Below are 25,691 nucleotides of genomic sequence, written 5' to 3' on the forward strand. Positions count from 1 at the left end.
GAGGAGGGTGTATAAACAGTTCCCTGAGAGACTCTTCTGGTTTCTGCTCCACAATGTGAGTGTGTATGTGTGTGTGTGTCCCTCTCCATGAATTCCATCACATTCCTGGGGATCAGAGTTGGGAAGCTCAGTGTCCTGCCAGCTGTGGGTAGATTTGATGTGTCTGCCAGTCACTGTAGAAGTGAGGCATGGTTATGTGGCTCGAGCACTTCCTAACTTTTTTTCTCTAACTGCACCTGGAACTAGTGGATGTTCAACTTGGTGCTCTCGGGCCCTTCATCAGGGACCTCAGGTTGATGTGATTTGACTCCATGCTTTTTCTGTGTGTGGTCACACATTAATGTGCGAAGTACACAGATAGCTGAAGCCACAGGGAAAGGCTCAAGTATACCAGCTGCTGCCGAGGGATAAACTGCCTGCCACAGCACTCACCTGAGGTGTGAATCTCTTTCACAAGCAAGCACGTGGCACAAGTAATTATTGGTTGGGATTTGAATACTTTATGTGCAGCAATTGGTGGCCACATTTGAAGGCAATAAAAACCTTTGACAGCAGGTTGATTTCCTTAGGAGTGGGGCTCCATAGGCTCTCCACGAGGGGAAATCCACCCTATAAAAGAATTGGCATGTTATTGCAAGCAGATATGTTTGCATGACAAAAGTCACCCCCAGTGAAAATCAAAGGTAGCACTTTAAACTGAAAATACATTGAATAAAATATGTTGTTGCAGTGAATCATAAAATATCATGAAGAGAGTGCTGGAGGCACAGTTCTGGTGGAAAGTTTATTTTTGGCTGTTGTGAGAATTAGAATCACTGTGTATTGCATATATGCAAATTACAATGTGGTATCAGATGATATCATCCAACAGTCACTTCAGTATGGCTTCCAAGGCCTTAAAGCTTCAGTTGGTAAGAATTATTAAGTCATATTTGCAGGAACTGTCACTATATTCTGATAGAAGTACATGAAATGGGTAATTTAGGACAAAATCCAACTCCTCTCCGTCCACCCACAGCCTGTAACCGTATTTGCCAAAATCCACCGCTCCCAGAGTATTTCCACCAGTTAGGGAGAGGGGGTAAGAGTAGCAGCCAATCACAGCTCCTACATGTGCTGTTGACACATAAATTCATTAAAGGAGAACTTTGCAAGTCTGGTTGCTTTTCCTCTGCTAACCGTCCTTGTGCATTTGTTTTTAAATCCCTGGACAGTGGATGCGCTCCTCTCCTCTCCAGTACCTGGCTGCTCAGCTCTAGGACCAGGACTGAGACTCGTCAATGCTGTCGTCACCCATTCTGTGATCTCCTGTGTCTCGCGTTTAGATCACCGTAGCTCTGTGCCATAGCGCGCACCTCAGTCCCAGTTACCTGCTCAGATAAGACAGTGGGCTGCACATGCTGCTCAATACTGGTCAGAGCATCTCCTCCCTGCTTGCTGAGGTTTTATGATGAACCATTTTTTTCCTCCTCATAATCTCCTCATCTTCTCTTCACTTCATCTGTTCTCTTCTTGTTTTACCAACCACATTTACTTTCTCACAGATATTCTCCCACATTTCTCCTTTGCTGTTTCTCAACAATAGCCTATGTTTATTTGCCTCTCTCTATTAATCTATCGGATCATTTCATTGTGCGTCTGGGGTCATGCAGCTCTCTGTCCACACTCTCCATGGCGGAAACAGTTATCATGCCAAAACCCTCATTTAAATGTGGTTTGCTTGTGTTGTCGTTTAGCGGGTTACTCTTAGTAGATCACCTGTTTTGCGTGTGCAAACCAAACGCAAAATTTTACCAGGCGCACGCAATTTAGCTCTCCTTATTTGGGATCTTATGAGATATATGAGAAATATGAGAGCCCTGCTTACCTGGTCAAGCAGCTGTCCTCACTGCAGCAACCTGAACCTAAAAAAAAGTAACAGTAACACTTTATAAGAGAGCCCTCGATGTAGAGTGTACCTCTCAGTCCCTTACCATGTACTTTACTCACACAGGCAAGTCCATGCAAAGATCAATTTAAGTACTGCGCAGACTTTGCATACCAGTGCCACATAAGAGTTCAAAGTGCTTTAGTGTCATTGTCATAGTCAATATAACAACGAGATAGTCAAAACTCTCACATGGTGGAACCTGGGCAAACAATAAAATACTGATTTAGAAATAAAGGACTGCGTGGCGCAGTGGTTAAGGCGGCCGCCCCATGTAGAGGCCTAAACGCAGGCGTCCCCGGTTCGAATCCTGCATCGGGCAGACCTTTCCTGCATGTCATTCCCCCTCTCTCTGCCTCCCCCTTTCCTGTCTATCTATACTGTGTGCTATCAAATAAAGGCAAAAAATATATACTATACTAAAAAAAAGGACTGCGCCATGACAGAAAGTGTACACAAAGCGCAAGGATGTGGGAGATTGGCATGTAGGAAAATGGTAAGCGGTGGTACGCTCAACACTATGAAACCTCAAACAACTGTGGGTCCTCTCACAGTACACCTGATGCTGTGGGGGCCTTACATCCTGTACATGATAAGTGATCGCAGGTTATAGCCCCACTGTAAGTCCCAATTACTGGTTATACTGTATGTCCCGGAAAAGTACATGGGAAATGACCGGGAGTTACACTGTAAGTCGTGGGAAGTAGGGGGTAGGTAAGTGAATGGGAGGTACACTCCAAAACTGCAAAACTACATGGTAAGTCAATGGAAGGTACAATCTAAAGCATGGGTTGTCTTATAAAGTGGTACCGATATTTCTCCTCTTAAACACATTTTTCATATTTAAATCATCTGAAAACACTATTTCCAAGAAAAAGAGAAGTGATCACAAATCCTAAATCTGTCATTAAGAGCTGCATTCCTCTCATGAACTTTGAAGCAAATAACATAATTGAATAGGAAATCATGAATTACTCTGGAAAACTTAGTTTGGATCAATGGAAGGTATTGATTTCAACATTAATAGATGGGTGAACTGTTGTAACCCAGTTTGTGATGGGAGTGGGGGAGGAGGGGTGAGAAAAGAGTCAGCACAGTGTAGAGGCTCTTTGTCTCGGATGGACTGCAGAGATGCAAGGCCTGGCCTGGTTTTGGGATCTGGAGGTTGGCCAGGGGCTTAAGGGGGTGCCAAGAGTGCAGAAGTGGCTGCTTGGTCCCATACTGACACAAAGACGCCTTTCTCTGGACCACAGGTCTGCAGTGACCCGAGACTTGCACAAGGGACATCAGACTACAAAAGGGATGTTGATGCACACACACACACACACACACACACACACACACACTGATTGTGAGCACACACATACCCAGAAACACAGCAAGACACACAGGAGCATGCAGCTGTTTCATCTTCTTCAAAGTTTGTTACGTATATTTTCACATATTTTTCACTTAGCTTCTTTAAGACTTCTATTTCAAATTCCATATTTTCTCTCATTTTCTAAGTTTGTGCTGATTTGATTTTGAGTAAATGATTAAATCTACAATCTACAAATGCAAGACGTATATTTATGTGTGCACTTTCCCAGTAGCCTGGCTCCAGCCGCCTACGTCTTTCTGCTCAATTTTCATGTCCCTTCAGTACTCCTTCCGGAATTGAAATGCTTTCGTGGCTTGTCCTGCCGAGAATCTACATCCCAATCAGCGAACAGAGGGAGTGGCTGAGAACAATGACGAATGAAGTTGTAGTTGAGTAATGGCAGCGGAGATCAATGTTTCCAATGCCATTTGTTCTGTTGTGGAAACTTAAATTTGTCGCGCAAAATCTGCAGCTGTCGTTGAAGGACATCTAGCACACACTTGCTTTGCTCTGGGGGGGTGGTTGTTGTGTACAGCGTGCAGCAGCTTTATTGCGTCCCGGAGCATGACATACGTCACACAACCAAACAAAAGCGATTGGGTAAAGGCAGATCCAACAGTTTTAAACTTCTACAGACTATCCACCTTCCAGGAAGTAAATGTTTCTCAGTGGGGAGTGAAATGAAATGAAGTGCGAGAGACTGGTTAAGACCAAACTATCTAACTTTCCCAATCCATGGATTAATTAGAGCCTGATACTCATAGTTTTCTTATGTACAGTACAATCAGTGTGGCTGATATTTATATTGCTGGCAACATCCATTTCATGTCTGTCCGTCCTGGGTGAGGGATCCCTCCTCTGTTGCTCACCCTGAGGTTTCTCAGAATTTTCCCTGTTAAAAAGGGTTTTCTATGGAGTTTTTCCTCAGTGGATGCGAGGATAAGGGCAGAGGATGTTGTTATGATGCCATGTAAAGCCCTTTGAGACAAACTGTTTGTAAAAACGAGCTATACAAATAAAATTGCCTTGCCTTGCCTTGCCATGCCATTATCGCCAGTAGATTTCACTTGGACCAGTAGTTTATACAGTAGTTCTAAAGTAATAATATTATATAGCGGTACAACATTAACTATACAGTCCATTACAAAATCATTTATTTCCCCATAAATGTTCAGCTGTAAATCAGTATCACAGAAATCAGATCAACATTTTATGGTCATTGGTCAACGGTTAATGTTTTGTTTTTATTTTGCCAGTAAATTAATATTGTGAAACCAAGTCAATAAAATGAAAACCACATACTGATACTCAAGAGAGACAAAAGAGATTACGAGTCTACAGCCATGAAAAAAAACAAAAAAAACGAAAGGATGTCCACAGCTGTTAGGATTTGTTTTCTGGGACCATGAATATCCCTGTCAAATTTGATTTCAATCCATTAATTGTTGAAATGCCCCCAAAGATTAATTCTCTGGGACCATAAACGTTTGTGGCAGAAATAACATTTTTCACTTCAGGCCAACATGGTGCATTGATTTGGGGAGAAAACACTGCCATTGCTACTCTCCTCACCAACATCCTGTCTTTCCATAAACAGTTTACTGCTAGCTCTTGATAATCTACTTACTGTTTTCACTGACCCACACATTGCGGAGGAGGTTGAAAACTCCACAGCAAAAATGATTAGAAAATCCACTTCCCAAAGACAAAAAAAAGTTTTTTGATAATTCTCTTAACACAATGTACAGGCCTAATGTTTTATGTATTTCTACATTTTGGAAGACTTGAAGGCTGAGGTCAGTCTGGTCCGGCCTGGATGTGATCTGTAGAGTGACAGCTGAACCATTCAACCTCTGTGTGTGTGTGTGTGTGTGTGTGTGTGTGTGTGTGTGTGTGTGTGTGTGTGTGTGTGTGTCTGGGTATGTATTTGTTTTATAGCCTGGGAAATGAAGATGGGGGGTAAGGTGATGCATTACGGGGAACAGGGTCATGAGATAATCAACTCCTGATCAGCTCTGCCCGCCAACACATACCACACACACATAGACACACATTGTGCCTCATAGGCCTGAGATAACCAAGTCAGGGCCCAGAGATCAAAGGTCAGGGCCTTAGCGCATATGGAACGCATGGAAGGGATAAAGAGGCTCTGGATTTCATAAAGAATGAGCAGGGGCATAGTTATTTATGGCTGCACAGAAAACATCACACCCCAGTCCTTCCACTCCTGTCCAACCCACTCCCTACAAGATAGGCTAGAGAGTAGGGAGGGGGAAAAACAAACAGCTAGCTTCAACATGCTGGTCAAATAGCTTCAGAGGTTTTAATTTATCCCACAGTACCTAATGGCATGTTGTTTGCTCTCTGTGTGATAAACATTTAAGTCATAGCATTGATGGGCTAACACATAGATTATCACCTTTTTACATTTAGTACTTGGTACACATGTATCTTTGCACACTTACACTGAATGTTCTACATTTTTAAACTAATGAACTATAGACCTTTTCAGAGAGTATAAACAAAGACAGGTGTGGCTCATTAGAAAACGCTCTGGTACACTAAATGGAATGGAGCCTTAATTAGTATCCTTGGTAACACCTGTATTGGTCTATACTCTCTGAAAAGGTCTATAACTGTATTGAGTCTGTTTAAGAGTCTCCAGAAGGTCATTGGCTAACCGGAAGGTCAGTGGCTAAATTCTCCTGGCTCCTCCAGGCTGTCGAAGTGTCCTTGGGCAACCCACACTTGCTGCCCGATGTGTGCATTGGGTTTATGAATGTGTAGCTTTCAAGCACATGTGTATGAGAAAGGGTAAATGCAACATACATTGTAAAGTGCTTTGAGTGGTCCTAGAGACTACGGCAAGTGCAAGTCCATTTACCACGGAAAATGTTTATGACTCCAGTAAAAGAAAATAATGCATCTGGAAATTATGCTAATAGGCTAGGAGTAATTTGAATGACACAATGTGCAAAAAGACATTAACGAGTCCTGAAGAGCTAATTCTCTTTCTTTCCTTCTTTTCTTTCCTTCGTCATTTTATTCAAGATGTCAAACAGGCCATGCACATTTCTCCCCAGATCTCCTGTAGGTGAATGATTCAGTAACACGAGCAGATGGACAGCTGGATCTTATCTGCCTAACCCTCCTGTGTACATCCAAAGAAAACATTCATGTGTTTAAGTTACACACTGGTATTGTTTATTTATCCACAGTTGTATTTTTTCTGGGTTAATTGATGTTTCTTATATAATGTGCAACTATCTTGTGAGTGGTACTGTGTTAATCAGCATCTACATAGTGATATTTGCCTGTTCATCACCGTCATTACCAACCTTTTGCCCTGTGAGCTAGCTATAATGTAGTTTAAACATGTGACTCAGACTTTACAGGGTTACTGTCCTTACTTTCGTCTCTGTTTTTGTCTGTCAAATGATATGTCTGTGTGTGTCTGTGCATGCATGTGTGTGTGTCACCAAGAGTGCTGTCCAGTTCATTTTCTCATCACCTAAGGGTCCTGAGACAATAGCAGTGAGATAATGATGTCAGGAGCCAGTACAGAGGCTGATGGAGAACAATGCAGCAGTAATGGCTCTACCACAGTGAATAGAGTTTACTGCTCCTCACTGTCTGTTCTGTTCTATCCTTTCTTACCTGTTTGGATCAGCAAAATCTACAGGAATCTTCCTCTTTCTGTCTACTCTGGGTGACTGGATTGTTATGTCATCACCCTATTTTCCTCCTTGTTCTCTTCTCCTTTGACCTGTTGGTATTACTTTTCTTGTGTTTTTTTCTCCTATCTTTTAATTTCCTTCTTTCCTCCTTCCTCTTTTTTAATCTCACTTCCCCTCATAGGTTTTTTTTTTTTCTCAGATTTTTACACGTTCTCAAAACCAAAACATACCAACTACACATTTTGATTGTCATACCACATTAATACCTGTAGATCAAAGAGAACATACTGTCCTTATGGAATTAGCTCTGTGGAAATGAACGTCATATTGAATGTATCCAGACAAACCATAAAAACACAACAGAAGTTTTGATTTGCATTAGCTGGGAACTTGGAAAATTAGCAGTAAAGTCCTTGCTGTCATAAAAGAATATCCGGAATCAAGGCCTAACGCTGAGCCACATGGAGGCCTGGCCACTATTTGGGAATTAAGATAGTCCTGCCAAAGCTAACCAGCTTAGCAGAGATGCACTGTCGGTTGTTTAATCTTTATACGCTATCAGATTTTATTAGACTTTTCTCTTCAGTTATTACCTTTTCTTTTCTTTAACTTGTGCTGTAGTTTTCACACCTCTCTTCCTGTGTTCTTATCTTTCAATTGCTGCCCAGTCTGGATCTTTACTCTTGTTGTGTCCACCTTACTCTAGTTTGTGTTACTCCTCCCCTCTCCTCTCAGCAGCATACATATTTTTCTTATCAGTGTGTTTTCATTCTCCAGAGGTAAGAAGGGAAACCTCTTTATTATGGGGTGCAACATGTGTGTCTCTGCCTTCTTGCTCTTCCTCTTTATCCCTTGTTTGTCTACGCTCACCCTCCTCCCATTTCAAAGCACCCTGAGGTGGGCTTTTGGGGGAGTGGAGGGAGGAACCTGGCTCCCTTCTAATTCACGAGTCTTGCTGTCTATTTTACCCAAGGCTGACATGTGTGTGTGCGTGCGTGCATTCATGTGTGTGTGTGTACTGTACAGACCTGACCCTTCTTTTCCCCCATATTACAAAACATTGCCTGATACTTCAAAGATGATGGAATTGTTGCTCTTACACCCTCTGGAGAGACAGAGACACTCGGACGCAGGGTAGATGTCAGATTTTCAGGATGTTGTGATTGCAGGAGGTAAGGGACAACGGCTGATGTGGTGGGTAAAGTGTGTTTAAATATTTTCCTGTCTTTGCTGCCTTCATTGTCTCCTTGTAGTATTCCCCTTCGGAGTTATGGAAGTAGTGGTAAATGGCAGCAGCAGCAGCTCATGCACCCAATGTGACATCCATAGAAATAAAAGTGCGTTGAGATATTAGTTTCCAATATAGAATAGAGTGGAGAACACACACACACACGCATATACTGTACGTATATTAGGGCTGTCAAATGATTTAAAAAATGTATTTGATTAATAGCAATATACTCTGTGACTAATCACGATTAAAATACTAAATATCTAATATTACTTGTATTTTCTTTCATTGTTTCTTATAGAATGCAATTTACATGTACCTACAGTAAATCCACAAGAATTTAAGGATGCAATTTTGCAGATTGGTGAAAAATAACAACACATCATAGTTGTTTATTTTTTTCACTTACAGTGCTATACTTTGATTAGTGTATTAAACAAATCAACCATCATAAACAAATCATCACAGGCTTCGTTGTGAATGAAGAGTGTTGTCCTCCTGAAGCTGCGGTACATCTGACAGGCCTCCATTCACCACAGGAAACACTCAGACATAGTTTACAGCTAGCCTGAGAGTCATGAGTCACCAGAGTGTGCGGGATTCCTCCTCTGTTGCTCACCCTGAGGTTTCTCACCTTTTTCCCTGTTAAGGGGGCCTTAGGGCAGAGGATGTTGTGATGATGCTGTGTAAAGCTTTTTCAGACAAACTGTTTGTTCAATTGGGCTATACAAATAAACTTGCCTTGCCCTGCCATAGTTACAACATGTATCATCTTTTGTGTGCACAAACCCATTACTCGGCACACAGCACACGGACTTGCTTCTCCTGTGGGTGTTGTGTTAGACCCCGATTCTGCCTCAGTGTGTCTCCTAATGTTTCCCATGGAGCTTTGCCCCATTTGAAAGGTGAAGGAAGCCCACATATGTGGAAAGATGTTGCCTCTGAGATGTACAATGTGTATAATAGAAGAGAAACACACATTTCCAAGGAACCACTGTCATAAGGGATCTGATATTGCCTGTTAACATTCATCTCGTAAGTTGCTGGACACTCTTGCAGTATGCTACTATCTTGGGATGCTAGCTTGACCACCAGCCAAAATTACACTTTTATTTACGTGGGTATGTTGTACATATTACATCAGTCCCCCTATCCATCTCCTGTCCCATCTTAGCCTCACTTATCAAGTCCCAAAAATACTTGGTGTCTTTCACTTTGGGTACCAGTTCCTGAAGCAAGGAAGCCGCCTTGGCTTTGTTTCAAACAGTTACATGCTGTCATTCCGACATCCCACCATTCCAACAAGGCTTTAATATAAGGAAATGTGCGTTACTCAACAGGTGACTCCCTTCTTTAAGACATGCTGATAGATACCCACATGGTTGTGCGCAGCAGAGCGCAGACAGGGACTAGTCTGCCTGTCTAGCCTCTACCTGGTCTTTTTACTAATCTTAACCAACTCCTTTCTTCATTGCCTAAACCCAACTAGTGCATAATCTTTTGGGAAAAAATACCCTATTAAAGGAACTGTTGGAAAGGCAGGATGTTTAAAAAACGAAAAAAATATTGTCATTCCGACCATAGGAGGCAAAAATTGTCAGAATGACGGGACATTTGATGGATTTGAATTGAGTGTTGCCATTTAGACAATTAGAGGCCTACGTCAGACTGGTGGGATGTCAGAACGGCGGTTGCCCCCCGTTTCAAACTAACTTGCAAACATCCCCATCCCCCCACAAAAAACAAGGTTTCCTGCACTAGACACTCTTCCCACCCTCTGCTACTGAAACGCAAGACCCAACCAGTTAAAAGGCACAGATTTGGCAGAGCCCAGCACAAACAGAGAATGTGCTTGATTTTGTGCCAACAAGTCCCATTCTTGTAACAGAGGCACAAAATGTCAAAATGTCTTAAACCAAATGCCCTGGCACCCCCACATCATCCACCACTGGATTGGTTTGAAGCTAATTACCCTTCTCAGTGTGTCAGTGAGTGATTGATCTCTGTTTACTTGATCATGCTGATGAATTTACTCAACATTACAGTATAGACATGTTTACATCCATCTTCAGCATTATTGGTTGGTGGGACTAGTCTGAGAGAGTGTTCATGCTTCACTTCACTTACTGAGGCATAAATACATGGATGAATAAAGGGATAGATGGGTGTATGGGAGCTTACATTTCATCTCTTAAGAAAATCAGTTAGTGTCACTTTTCTTTTGGACAAAGGCTGGTTTATAGACAACTGTCAGTCCCTTTCTTCACTTTCACTGAATGCAACCTGTTGATTGATAGCGAGAAAAATTATTTGGTTAAAGTTTAAACCATGCGGGATTGCCCTCATCATGGGTGACACAAATACACACACACATGCACACACACACACACAATCTCTTTAGCATCTCCATGGAGATGTTGGTGTGAAGGCTCTGTGGGGGTTTAGCAGTGGCAAGGCACTGGGCCATGAAAGCGTGTGTGTGTGTGTGTGTGTGTGTGTGTGTGTGTGTGTGTGTGGTGACTGCTTGCATGCCCTTTTGCATTTTCATGAAGTTAATCCCACCTCGCCAAGCAAGTCTTGCTGTGCATAAATAATCACTTTAGGAGAAGTTCAAACATCATCAGTATGCATTACCCCATCTCCCTGACACTACACTAGCAACCAGGACAACAGACCTCTGAGCCCAATTTATCCTCTGGACCAACACATCTGAAGGCTGCCACACTACTGGTATTACTCCTGATGAAAAGACAGTGAGAAAGCCAAGGCTTTCTTTTAATAATACAAGGCACCTGACATGTAAATCGTATATCATAGCTTAGGCTATCAAGGCCTAAGCTATTTTTAAACAAATGGCAAGAAAGAAAGAAAGTTAAGTCAAGTTTATTCGTATAGCACTCTTCATACAATAAGCTTAGCTCAATGTGCTTAAAATAAAAGCAATTTAAACACAACACAAAAACATACACACCTAACAGCAAGGAAATGTTATTGTTCAAGAGCAAGGACCTGACACAGGCTTCTAGCTGAAATGTCATTTAGAAAAGATTAAAAAAAAAAAATGTTTCTGCACTTGGAGCTGAGTGTTCTTGACGTGCTCACTAGGTATCACAGAAAGAGGGGTCACTAGGGAGCTTCGAAACCAAGACAATTTTTGAGGCGACTAAGCAGAATAGCATTGTCTACCATGTCAAAGGTGGCACTGAGATTGAGAAGGACTAAGACGAAGACTTTATGATTATCAGAATTAATTTCAATTTTCAGTTTATTATTGTGATTAATTCAAGAACCAGACCGGTAAAGGTCAAATAAATGATTATGACATATGCTTATACAACTGCTGATACAGTTAACTGCAATATTGATCCTAATGTTGGTATCCTTAAATTCAAAGTTTGGTCAGGCAGGACAAATTAAAGAAAATACAGAAATGATCAGATATCCTCACATCATGCAGTTTGTGGTTCTATCAAGGCCATTGGAAATGACGAAGTCAAGCGTGTGACCCTTATTGTGAGTAGGAACAGCTATATAAGGTCAAAGGTGTATACCAGTGAACTGGTTGGCAAGATAATCTGTGGAATTATCAATGTGAATGTTGAAATTTCTGGAAATGAGGACTGAATCATATCCAATATAGTCCTAGGTAGCAGCTCTGTGAATTTATCTATGAAACCCTTCTTAAACCTTGTTGGACTGTTAACAGTGAGCACAAGAAAGGAGATTACATGGCTTTGGGTAAATAGTGAAAAGTAGAGAACCTGCCAAACAGGATTTCCTTACATGATAAATTGTCTGAAAAAATGGCAGCAACACCACCACTCTTCTTTTCAACCCCGGAACAATATGAAAATGAAAAATTAGATGGACATGCTTCATTCAACTCCATGTTACTGGTTTTTATAAAGCCACATCTCTGTAAGGAGAATATGATCGAGCATGTGAGAGGTTATAAAATCATTAATAATGAAAGTATCATTATGTACTGGTCTAACATTAAGAAGTCCACATTTGATGGTGCTTGCAGAATAGTTGGGTCTGTCAGCAGTAGTAGGAACAGAGCTGAGTTGGCTAGCAGTTTTCAAACTAGATTTGGAAGGCCTGGCAGGACCCAGTGACAGACACTCATTATTATGAGTGTGGGTGACTCCTGAGGGAGGGTTATGTTGGGTTGGATGTCAGTTTTTCAAGTCAGAGCAGAAAGCAACATGTTGTATGTAGTTATGAGTAAGCAATTTGGTGCCTTCAGTGTTGGGGTGCAGGCCATCATTGTAGAGGTCAAGTCTGGTCAAGCAGTCACATTTAGTAATGAAACCATGCCCCGTTGCAGTGCAGAAGGTTTTAACCAGTCATGAATTTGGACTAGACAGCTGAAATGCTCACTTCTCTTAGAGGGGGCAGGGATGGAGCCAGAGAAAACACAGCGACAGCCAGTGACTTTAGTAAGTCATGTAGCCTGATTGATTGTCTGTCTAAGACTTCATTAGTACAAACGTGGAAAATCCCAATGTGAGCAGAAGTGCTCAATCATGTCTGCAACTCTACCAGCAGAAAAGCAGTATGTGAATGCACCATATATGCACTATGTACGTGTCATTCATGAACTCGTTCATATTTTGGGTGAACGTGAACTGAACTCATCAAGCGGTACTGTATTTCCGCTTGGGGAACGTTATTGTGAATGCGTTCATTCTGGTGTTTGTGAACGGGGCTCTCACAGTATGACTTTGTTCAAGAGTGTGCTAGATTTCCATAGAGCCTTCCAGGCGAAACCCCAGCTAAAACACACCTTAAACAGGCCTTAATATGTAGCGGAAAACCACCCAATGGCAACACCAGCCACCACAGTGTCGCACCACTAATGTAAACCCTGGTTGGATAATGATTCTAAATTAGATAAGAAGATGAAATCTGACACATAGTGTCAGTGTTAAAACTGATCAAATAATTGCTGTGGCAATCTTTTTTTTATTTTTTTAAAGAAATAAGCTTGCAGCAACGTATTGAAAAAGAGAAAAACCATGCAACCATGAGCCTCTGAATTATGAACTGAACTTCATGTAGAAAGTCAACTTTTCCAACACTATATACTGTATATACACAGTGTATATATATATACTGTATACACTGACTATAAACAAATATTTAGCAATGTTTATGTCATTAGATATGTGCTTTTTCAAAAACAAAGAGTTAATTTTTATTTTAAAATCCTTTTGGAACCACAGCTGGACTCTGCCAAACAATGATGAAACCAGCAGTGATGGTTTGTGAGCAGTAACATTGCTCCCCGTTTGTGTTGCAATGCTTAAAATGTATGTCATTCACATATAGGGCCCATAAGTTTAACATGCACATAGTATTCTCCAATAACTTCTTTCACTGTTCATAACACCTTCTAGTAATCTTCATAGGGTCCCACATGACTTGCACAGTTGCCATCATGTTTGGACAAAACAAACTTTTTTTTGCAAATACTATCGTGGTTGTCATGTGTTCGGGCTGAAATCAACAAATGGTCAAGCAGGAATGCTGGGGAAGGATTTCATAGATCGAGAGATGGGGGGATGATTAAGTAAGAAAAAGAGCGAAACGGATGAAGAGGAAGGAGACACAGGAAAGAGACAGAGTGGAAGGAGGTGGGGAACATGTGCTGCTGTCAGTCTGTCTTTAATCCCTCTGGATTTTTTCTTCCTCCCTTTCCCACGTTCTGAGTGTTAATTGATAAATACAGGGAGGGAACGAAACCCTGTGACTAATCGCTCTGGCCGCTGCTGTGTTCAGCTGTGTGTGTGTGTCCAGGTCACTAAAGTGTGCAGGCCCCACTAGAAAATGGCAGCATCGCCAGTCTGCTACTGTTTCATGCCAGCACATTGTTGTCTGTTTTTTCTTTAACACACAATCACTTTGACATATAGTATGAACCAAAACAGTCTGTTTTGTGACTTGAATACTACCAGGAAACAGAGTTGGAAAGTAACAAATTATATTTATTTACTCACGTTACTGTAATTGAGTAGGTTTTTTGTGGACTTGTAATTTTACTTTTACTTAAGTATGTATTTTTCGAGGTATTGCACTTAGAAATGTCTAGTATTTGAGGATTAAATAGCGAGTCCCATTTTTAATCAATACTTCCTTCCTTCCTTCCGATTTGTCTTGAATGCAGCATCATCCCACCTGCATCCCATGATACCCCATGTGTAATAACCTCATGCAGGAGTTTTGTTTTTTCGGTTTATTTATGGAAATGTAAAGAAATGGACTTGGACTACATGCACTCACACCAAAGAATAAATGGTCACCGTGCTGCAACAGAAGAAGGGCGTCTGGACTCTTACTGAACACATCCCCCCAAAAAACGGCAGCGTGTGACAGCAGCAAACAATAGAGGCGTGTCGAGCAGGTTACTCCTGGGTCAAGCATCTCAGTAGTTTCAAGTAGACTCAGCTCCTTCACCCCATGTCCAAAAAACCCAACCCTCTTAAAAAGTAACTAAGTAACATTTACTCTGAGTAAATTTTAAATGAGCTAGTTTTTACTTTTACTTGAGTACATTTTTAGACGAGGACTTTTACTTGAAAAAAATGTCATCTAAGTAGTGGTAACCCTATATTTCAGTACTCTTGACATGGTGGGCTCTATTTTCCTAGACTAGGTGCAGGCGTGGCGGATCTGCCCTGCGCTGCCCTGCGCCAACGGGGCGTGTCCAGGAGCAGTTTGCAATTTTCCTTCAATGCATGGCAAAGCGCAGCGGGGCGCATCCCGCCTCCTTCCCTCCCACCGGCGCAAGTGGCATAGAGGGCGGGGAGAAGGCGTGGAGTGGGTTTAACACAGCCGAGTCAGATCTTCACCAATCAAATGAGCTCCTCTCCTCGCGAGGCGCAAGTTTGATTTCACAGTAGAAGAGGGAGGCAGCAGTGAGACGGGAGGAAACTGATGTTCTGGTCCGGTCCAAGCTCGCAGTGTCCGAATACAGTGTTTCCTCCAGGATTTTTTTAAAGGGTGGCGGCGAGGGTGGTCTGATCGACGGGGGGGGGGTTCACACCGTAACGCCGGCGGGGCCACACTGGATGATTAATGCTTGTTCTAACGAATCGGGCAGTTTCCCATTATGAAGAGTCTCCTTATACATATCTAACAAGGGGGGAAGGAGCCTAGGCAGAAACTTCACATAAAAACTGAAACTGAAACTCAGTAGTCGCTCCGTATAGAGCTTAGCTGATAAACAGTTCGTTCAAGCAAAGCAATGTAGGCACGTGGCACAGTGGTTAGCACTGTTGCCTCACAGCAAGAAGGTCCTGGGTTCGAATCCCCGGCCGCCCAGGTCCTTTCTGTGTGGAGTTTGCATGTTCTCCCCGTGTCTGCATGGGTTTCCTCCGGGTACTCCGGTTTCCCCCACCACTAAAAACATGTCGGCTAGGTTAATCCTCCAGTCAGCGCCACTGACCAAAGGCACGGGCGCTGCACCGTAGCTGCCCACTGCTCCTCAGGGATGGGTTAAATGCAGAGAAAGAATTTCACTGTACTAGCTGTATATGTCACAAATAAAGTACCTTTACCTTTAAATGTCAAACACTAGTTTAGAACAGCTGTAAGGTGGTATATCTCGAAGTTGGAGCTTTGTAGTTCTCGGTTTTATACAATCAATGGAGCAGAGGGCAGAGGGATTTATACAATCAATGGAGCAGAGCGAGTCGCGACGTGTCTGCTGCCTATGCCGCCATCTTGTTGTAAAGTGGACTGTGCTTTCCACATAGAATATTTTATATCCCTTCACCCCCTCCTTTAACTGCAGAGTTTGCTGTGACACACAATGTGAAATGGTTTTAGTTTCATTTCCCTTCCAAGATCAATATTACCATAATTTCATCCTGATTGGTGTCCTGTGAGAACATATGATTAATGACATTTTTGGAAGCAATGTGTGGGACTCTTTCTAAAACAAAAGCCAGAACTCTAAAAGTTTCATCAAAAAATGAGATATACTCTACATACAAATGGTTAAACATTCCTTTTTGTTTATGAAGGACATCCAATGTTGGGTAAAGGAACACTCTTATTCTGTTGTGGTCAGTGTCTGTACAGTCTCTGGCCAATCACTTGTAAACCCCCCCCTCTCTCCCTCACCCCTTAGTCATACTGTCGGCCACATAGCTCCAACCTCCAACTCACACAGACACACAGACACACAGACACAGACACACACACCAGCCATGACATAGACTCACTCATATGGCCTCACTGCCAACTAGTAATTGCGAAATGACTGTTTGGATCAAATAGTATAAGGTTCATTCAGTGGTTTTGCTGTGAAACTCTAACAAAGCTTCACCAAACGTTTTCTTCCCTTTTTTGCATCCCAATCAGTCTGCTGCATCTACTCTGGTCTCTCCTTTAGCAATAAAACCCTCTGACCACTGAGAACAAAAGCCCCCCCCCCACCCTAAAAAAACACAGAGTAGAAATTCAAGGTTCTATTATACTTATTGTTCTACGCTGACATGTGGACAGATAATTGATGTATTTGGTCTTGATGTTACAAAATGTGGTGAGCGGTTTTATAACAAGACCAACACAAGAACCAAAACTGCTGCATTTAGATTAGTTCAGCACAGATGTTTGGACTGAGATCAGCTCAGAGTACTGGATACAAACACACAGATGGATAGTAGGAAAACAGACAGCATGAGTGCCTAAAACTAACTACAGCACTAGCTAGCTAGAGTTCATTTGCAACTACTTCACTGACAAGAAATTATATAGAAGACTACTTCTTCATTGATTCACACCTGTGTCTGCATATCAGCAATTAATAGCAAACACCATCACGCACAAATGGAAGACATGAAAGTAAAACAAAACCAAGAGGCCGTTAGAAGTTAGAAGAAAATCTTTGTTTTTAGATGAATAATTTACCTTGGTTTAATGTACATTTGTGTAAGCTGATGAAAACTAGAGATGCTGCATTAAGGAAGGCAATTAAAACCAGAAGAGACACTCACATGCTGCTTTATAAAGGTTTAAGGAACAAAGTTATCCAAGAGCTAAGGTTAGCTAAATATAATTTTTATGTTAATAGACTGAATGAGGCAAAAGGCAACAATAAATTGATCTGGGAAAATATATTCTCACAAGGAGGAACCCAAAATCTTTAGATCTTACATTGAAGATAATCATGCTGTTGCTTCTGTAATTTTTTTCTTGAGTCTGTATGTGAACTCGGGAAAGAATTTCCGACAAGGAAACTGGCTATTTCTCCATTAGATACAACAGACCATTTGAACTGGTAGTAACAAGTGTGCCACAAGTACAAAAAATCATTACCTCCTTAAAAAAGCTCCAAAAGTAGAGGTGCTTTTTATCTTGAAACCAAGTTTATTAAGTCACACAAAGATGTTTTATCCTGTCTTATTACTCACCTAAATAATCTGTCTTTTAAATTTAGCCTTTTTCCCCAGGACTGGAAATGTGCCATTGTCACACTTGTTTTTAAATCTGGAGATCGCCTTGAAGCTAGTAACTCCCGACCAATAAGCATACTGCCAGTACTCTCAAAAGTTGCTGAGAAGGTTGTCATTGAACGACTGACCTAATTTCTTAACAATTGCAATTTTGGGCTGCATCATATGCAATTTGGTTTTAGAGAACAATCTTTCTACTGAGATTGCTACTTTACATTTAATAGAGCAAATTAGATCACGGCTCGACAAAGGAGGAATAGTTGGTGCTGTATTTTTAGACTTGTGTAAAGCATTCGATACAGTCAACACAGTGTCTTAATATCAAAACTTTCTGAATTTAACTTTTCTCCTAGAGTTCTGGCTTGGATGTCTTCATATTTATCAGGAGGAAATGTGTCAAAGTTTGTGATGCACAGTCCAGTTACATGAAATGCACTATGGGTGTTCCACAAGGATCAGTATTAGGTCCTTTATTATTTTGCCTTTATATTAATGATCTGGCTGAACAGTGTGTTGATGTAGATATACAGATGTACACAGATGACACTGTTGTACATGTACATGCTAAAACATCCAACTTAGTAGCTGCTAAATTAAAGGGGTAGTTCAATATTTTGGCAAATTCACCCATTGCCATAATCCCTATAGACATAGGGGTAGGTTAATTACAGCTTGCAAGTTGCTCAGCTAACACAATTGAGGTAATGGTACAAAGCCCCCTGTCCCTCAAAACTCATCTCCAATAACTCCAAAATGCTCTGGTGGAGAAGTTGTAACCTGCACATTCACCACACTATGAAATAATCATGTAACGTTACGAGTCCAGACATGGCTCCTTGACGGAGTGATTTCAAAAGTGCAAGTAGTTGTGAGTATTTGCTTCATGAGTCTTAATGTTACATAATTATAGTGTTTTTGCCAGTTGGTTCCTTTGTTTCAGTTTCATATTGAGATGTGGTCCTAACCATAATGATGTTGGTACCTTTCCCTGTGAGCAGTGTCAGCATATTTGGGGTGTATTTCTCTGTGGTTTTGAAATAGTGGAGTAGAGTAGAAAAATTAAGCATTAGCAGTAATATAACAGTTTTGAGTTGTTGTGTCAAGGCCCTGTGCTGTACTAGTGTTCAAGTTCTGCAACCTGTTTTTACCATCCTGCATCATGAGTGAATCACAGTCAATCGTGTGTTTTGGTTAGTCTGTGAGTTCCAGGTTGAGGGAATGGGTTTTCTTCTGCAGTATATAGCCGAAGTATTTTGCATTTTGTTGTACAGTTTGACAGATTATCTATCGCCAGCTGTTGTAAACCACAGAGAGGCCATTCATTACTGAAACTGAAACTGATAGACAGACAGAAAGACAAACAGGCTGTAAAAGGACTGGTCTTAACAGCTAATTGGAGCAATCATAATAAAAGGCCAGTAAATCCCAGCATTAGCCCATGAAGCACAGGAAACAGAGCTGGCTTTTATCACTGCTTCTCCCCACTGCTGCCCTGTGTCAACACGCACATGCACAAAACCTATGTACAGTTATATATACCTATATTTCCTTCACTGGCTGTTAGACGGCACAGTTCATACTATTTTTAGTTTGCTCTGTGCAGTACCTCAGCTTGTAACTTAGAGGAAAATAAAGTTATCTACTCTCAGAGAGGTTGGAGAGCACCAGGGTGTTGGACTGGACTCTCTGGGGACTTATCTGACTATCTGATGCCAACTTATTGGAAAATACAGATCAGCGTACAAGCTGGTAGTGCTTTCTGTGCTTTCTCTTTCTCTTTCTTTCTACTCTGTTTGCCCTGTCATTCCCATACTTGAAGGGGGAATTCCCCTATTCTGTGGCCATGGTAGCTGAGCCTAAATGTGCCTAGCGGGGCGTGGTGAAAGGCTCTTTTGTGAGCTTTTTGACAGTGGGGCTATCCTCCCAGGACTCATCTTCAGCCCTGCCACACCCACCCAGCTTTTCATATGGTAAGGCCTCCTAATGGCTTTAACACTCGCTCAATTGCTACGGCACTCCCAAGCAACCAATGGGCTGCCCCCTGGCAACAAACTGACTACCTACCCTTCCCTCCTCTATTGGTTACCAACCACCACAACTGCCCTGGCAACTGCTTCTGCCCCACTGAACCTGCCCCGGCAACTGCTTTTGACTCTCAATCAGTTCAGGTTCATTTCTGACTCCCTCGCTGGAGGGGCCGGGAGGTGGGAACAGAAAGGGGAGAGTGGGGATGGGCAAGGACACGCATGTGAGTGTGTAAGTGATGGGCTACAGCTCTAACCTCATTATTACACCTTATACACAAAAATCAAACAAAAATATTCAAGTGGTGTAGAGGGAGTAAACCTATGGAGTAACATTTAAAAAAGGTTTTCTGCCGTGTCTCAAAACCAGAAACTGTCGATGTGTTGCCTCCAGTAAGAGGTATACATTTATGCATGTGCATGAACATGCACACACTAAGAGAAAACAAGTGAGGAGAATGAAGTGTTCCTGTCAGTTGGGGGTAGCATACAGACACTGGGACTTGGCTAAATTAAGGTCGGCTTTTCCACTGGGTGCTCAGTGCTGGATTTGCATTTGAATCCAATTGTGAGCGCCTAGATTTATGCCTCTGTGAGTGGTACCCAGCAGTGCTTTTTTCTGGCTTTCCCTTTCTACCCCTCTTTCTTTCTCATCTTTTCTCACTGGCGCTCGTTTATCAAACGTGCATACACCAAAGAGACAAGTGTACGGTAAATCTGACACAAGGATTGACACAAATCTGAAGCAGTGTACAGGACAAAGTATGGCTGTATCGGAAAATTATCAATAGATCATACTGGTGCAGCAATTCAGACTTCATGTTGCTGCTGTTCTTATTACTGAAAAAGAGAGTACACTACACGGCTGCATGTTCATCAAAAATAGGAAGCCTGTGTTGAACACTTAACTCCACTTGTATTTTGATCAACTGAGGTGAATTAAAAACAATGTGTAGCCTGACAGATAGACAGTGTGATAGGTCAGATGCTCATCCATTCAGCGATTTAAAACAAATCACTGAGACGCCAGAGAAACTTCCTACAGGTATAAAAAGGTAAAAGAGCATTTTAAGAGATCGCTATGATTTGTGCGACTGAAGCCTCTATCCACCAGTGATTACACATTTAACAGTCTTAAAAAGTTTCACTCTATTAATGTACAGGTAAATTTCTCTCTGGTACTATCCTGTAATGGAAACAACCTCCAGAATCGTACCTGGTACCATAGCTGAGTCAAGTCAAGTCAAGTCGAGCTGGTACCACTTACCACTTTGAGTAGCTGGACATCATAGTGCCAGCGCTTAATAAAACAAAATACAGACGGATCATTTCATTTTAAAACATTTATTTATGTAAATGTGGTGATATCAGAGCCCCAGAGGCAACGCTGCTGTTCTGTCCAGTACAAACATGAAGCGTCATTTTACATCCAGACAGACTAATGTGGCTGCCACAGTTGTTAGATTTCACCTGAGAGACCAACATTTATCTTCCAAAAGGAATTAATTATATCAGCCAGCTGTAAATTTCCAAAAAGCTGCAGGTAACTTCATTGGATCGCTTTCTCCCTGATGACAACGGAGGTTGACTGGCTGATCATCTCAGGGGACCGGCTGCTCCCGCTGGTCCCGGCTGGCAAGCTGGTCCCATTGGTGGCTCTTCACATCTCCATGTCAGAGTAAATGTCCAAAAGTGCGTTATTTGGATGATCTGACCATATACTGGAGATCTAAACAGTTACTTTCTGACGTGAAAAAATATGAAAACTTAACATATTAACAGCCCAGCAGAAATAAAAACACCTTTTAGTCGTGCAGGATATTCGTGCATGCCACATGGCCCAGTGGTCTGCAGTGTTGCATGACCTTTTAGCCCTAGAAAAGTAGTACCAGGTACCAGATTACAGGTACTTCAACCTAATGGAAAGGCTAAAAGGGCAAGTTGAATGGAGCTTGTACCATGTAGTGGAAACCCAGCATAAGACACCACACCACACCATCTGGTAAGGGGCTTGATCTGGGGACCCAACACCACGGCTAAAGCCAGCACTCAGATATCTTGTTTTGATCGCTTCACAACAGAGGATATGATCCAGGTTATTTTAGACATGATCAATTCCACAGGCATTGAGAAATTCTGTCAAAGAAAGGGGAGATGCAAATGCCACCTGTAGGTATACATACTGTGTAAAGGACTGCAGTTGCATTATGTAAAACCACTGGAGTTTCCAGACTTAAAATCCTATATGATAAATGTGTAGTAGTTATATAATATCTTTATTACATTATTCTGATTTTTGTCCTCCTAACAGTATCTACATATATACTTTAAAAGCCATAAAGTTTCTTTGTTAACAGATTAAATGCCAACAGCTGCATTGGATATATGGTTATATTTCAACAAAAGACTGTCTTTGCTTTATTGTATATATGTAGCCACATAGATGTGAGTAGTCAGTGTTTAATATAAACAGTAGAAAGCATGAAGATGTTGTGCTTGTGAGCAAAGAGAGAGACAGAAAGATTCATTGACAAATAAAGCAGAAAAACATAACACAGCCTAAACCTGAATTAGTACATATTTCTTCCCTGGCAAAATGAACCACTGGAGACATAAATTCCCCCTCTGCTCTCATTGACTGATTGACAGGGAACCCTCCAGCATGCATATTCTTAACCACAGACCCACCAAGCTTTCTCACAGCTAGAAGAAAAGTAAACTTTGCCAGGGGAGAGACGATCACTGCTGGCTGCTCATTTCATGTGGAAATTTGGGGCTTCTATTCAACTCCAAAAAGAATAAGGAAGGGAAGAGTGGTGGGCCATGGGAGATGGGTGGTGGTAGTGGTGGTGGTGATGGGGTGTGTGCTTTGAGAGAGACATAACAAGATTTAAGGACTTGCGTGGCTCAAGCTTTTGTCTTGGCCTGTCTTTAAATGTGAATATACAGGATTGTGTGTCTCTTATTCATGTGAATTAGCAGTCATAAAAGGCATGTGGGTAAGTGGGGAATGTAAGGAGAGGACAATGATTGGAAAAGAGAGAGAAAATATCTGAACTAGTTTAGCACAAGCAACCAACACGAAACATACAATTATTCACAAAAAAACAAAAAAATACCCCCCCCCCCCAAAAAAAAAGGCCGGAAAAAAATGTATTGAGATTGATGTCAGCTGAAACCCTGGGAATACATAGAGCTGGTGGGTGGATGAAGGGGATAGGGGAGTGGGGGTGCGGGGGTGATGAAGAGTTGACAGAGGCCTTTCAGCAGTAAAAGACCACTGTGTGTAATTGCTTTTAATTGGAATGTATGGAAGACGAGGCTTTCCGAAGGGATCAGTTGGCCTTTAACCTGCTTAATTATAGGGGATCATGTTGGGATGGTTGGGTTTGGGTCGAAAATACTGCTGAAGTGATACAGGAGGAGGAGAAGGAGGAGAGTAAGGCTGCCAAGGCACTTTCCCTATATGGAAAATAATTCTAATAATACAGTGACAATGTGAAAGAGATCAGCACGTCGAGCTGATGAGATTGTTTTCATATTCCTATCAGTAACCTAAAAAAGGATTTCATTGGGTATTATAACGGTGCATAGCCCATTTCAACCAGTGACAATTATATGATACTTTATGGTCTAATCTACAGTGTAACATTCCTATAATGCTACAGTATGTCTTAGGTATGGGATGCTGAGTTTATCTTCACTTCTATCTGGCATGTTTTGCTGTAATGTCTCTGGGTATTTAAACTGTGTCTATGCTGTTTAGTGATGAGTTTATAATGACTTTACAGAAATGTTTGGCGATTCTTCATCTTCATCTTGGATGACATTGAAAATTCTTTGGTGATATAATTACAACAGTGTTCTCAAATGTTGTAGTTCAAGTAGAAGTTTCAAATTTAAACACTTGAACTGCCCCAATATGTAATTACAATGCAATGTTTATCAAATCTAATTATGTCCTAACTTGTCCATTCTGAAATAAAGATGTTGTAGTGGTGTGAATGGGAGGCCGGGGATGGTTGTAACATTTTTTACGTTTCTGTCTGTATCTAGGAGATCTTTTATGCTAGTGTGTTCAAAATGTGAGACAAACTAGTTACATGGGTCTGCTATTAAATGGCATAACTCCTATCTCTGCAACACAAACAGAAAAAAGCATGGTTTATTTCACAATAACCGTGATTTAAAGCAGATATCAGTGGAATGTTTTTGTTAATATAAGTCCTAAATAGTCCTATTTTCCGTCAGCAATCACTTACATGAAGTATTTCAGCCTAAACACGAGTCTCTCCGTCACTCTGCTCTGCTGTAACCCGAGGAGAAAATTTTCCTTGTGGGATACAAGTGTTATCCAATGAGGAGAGAGAACGGCATGAAGGGCTGTGTGTGCAGCCAAGGGATGCGCGTGAATGTGGTGACGTAGCACGAGGACCAATTGATGCCTGACAAGGGCGGGGGCTGCTAACTCATGGTGCGTTCAAGGAAACTCGTACTTTGTGTTTTTCCTTCCTGTGAAGTCATACCAGTTCGATCTGGTACGAGTTCACGGGTCGGAAGTTACGAGTGGCCGTTATAGGGAACTTTCACAGACAACAGGACGGTAAAAACACGAGCTACGGGTTACCTGGAACGCTACCAAGTCGTAGTTGTGACTTGAAGCTGTAACTTACGGTTTCAAAAGCCTGCCTTGAACACAGCATTAGCCGAAACGGCCGTGCCGATGATATCTGCTTTAAGTTTGATGAGTCTAAGTACAAAGCAAGCAGAGCTATGACAAACAGAAATGGAGGAGAAAAAAAAACTTTCATACCTCAAAAAGAGTTTTTCCTTCTAAATGTGTCTGTGTCTGAGTGTGCTACTTCTTCATGACTTCAGGACTAAACTGAGCATACATAGAGTTAATCAGATAATTCACATCTTGTTCCTGATTGGAAGTGTTACAACTGACCCATGTTACAACCATCCCCAGTCTCCCATACTCATGAAGGACACTAGGAATACACCTGCACTGTTAAAATATAACAAAAAGTCAGACAAGGGAGGATCAAGTAATTTAGCTAATCTAAACTAGTGGCTTTTGGTCATTGTGGATGCAATAACGATAAAAATAAGCTATTCCCCATATTTTTGTGAATGCTGTCATATGTCGTCTCTTTCAACCTCAGGATTTACTTTGAAAATGAAACCAAGAATATCTGCTGCAGGACTTCATTTTAATCTAACACCGAAGCAAATACTGATGTTGATGCAACATGTCATGACATACAGTATATGAAGTGACATTATTATGAAGCAAAACTATAAGAGCCTACTTTCAGTCTCCTGGAACAAAAGCCTGATGCAGCTATTATTTGAAGTATCCAGACCTACAAAGGTGCTGTTTTCCTTAATCTCTCCACCATCAATGAAAAAGTCAGTTTTTTAAACAGCAAGCTGTTACATGCAGATAGGGTCAGAGTCAATAGACTGTCTTTCCCATCACTAACACGTCATGCAGCTGAAGCCAACCCCAGGCATGCACATTTGTGGAGGAGGCTGTGATTTTTGTTTGGAGAACTTGTATACACATGAGCACACTACAAAATATGTTTCATGCAGTGTAACACGTGTGATGTATGTTGTCTCACACACATAAACAAACTTGCACTTGATTACATAACGCACTTTGTAAGAGTTATTTGTTACCAACACAATATATGCAGAGACATATATTCATGCAGACACACACACACACACACACACACACACACACACACACACACACACACACACACACACACACACTGTGGGGAGCTGTCAGTATGGACTTTGTCAGTAATATGCTGGAAGCATGGTTGAATTAAAGGAATGTAGTGAAACAGGAGCTCCTCCTCCTCCTCCTCCTCTTCCTCCGTGCTGCTGTTTTACAGTCCATTTCCCATCTCCTCAATGGACATTCATGGGATGAACACGATGGTAGAAGTCCTCCCCCATTGTCTTGGTGTTGGCGGTTTCCTGTCCGTCTC

The sequence above is a fragment of the Trachurus japonicus genome, chromosome 15 (genome assembly GCF_045865225.1).
Source record: "Trachurus japonicus isolate A0001 chromosome 15, Traja_1.0".
Classification (NCBI taxonomy): domain Eukaryota; kingdom Metazoa; phylum Chordata; class Actinopteri; order Carangiformes; family Carangidae; genus Trachurus; species Trachurus japonicus.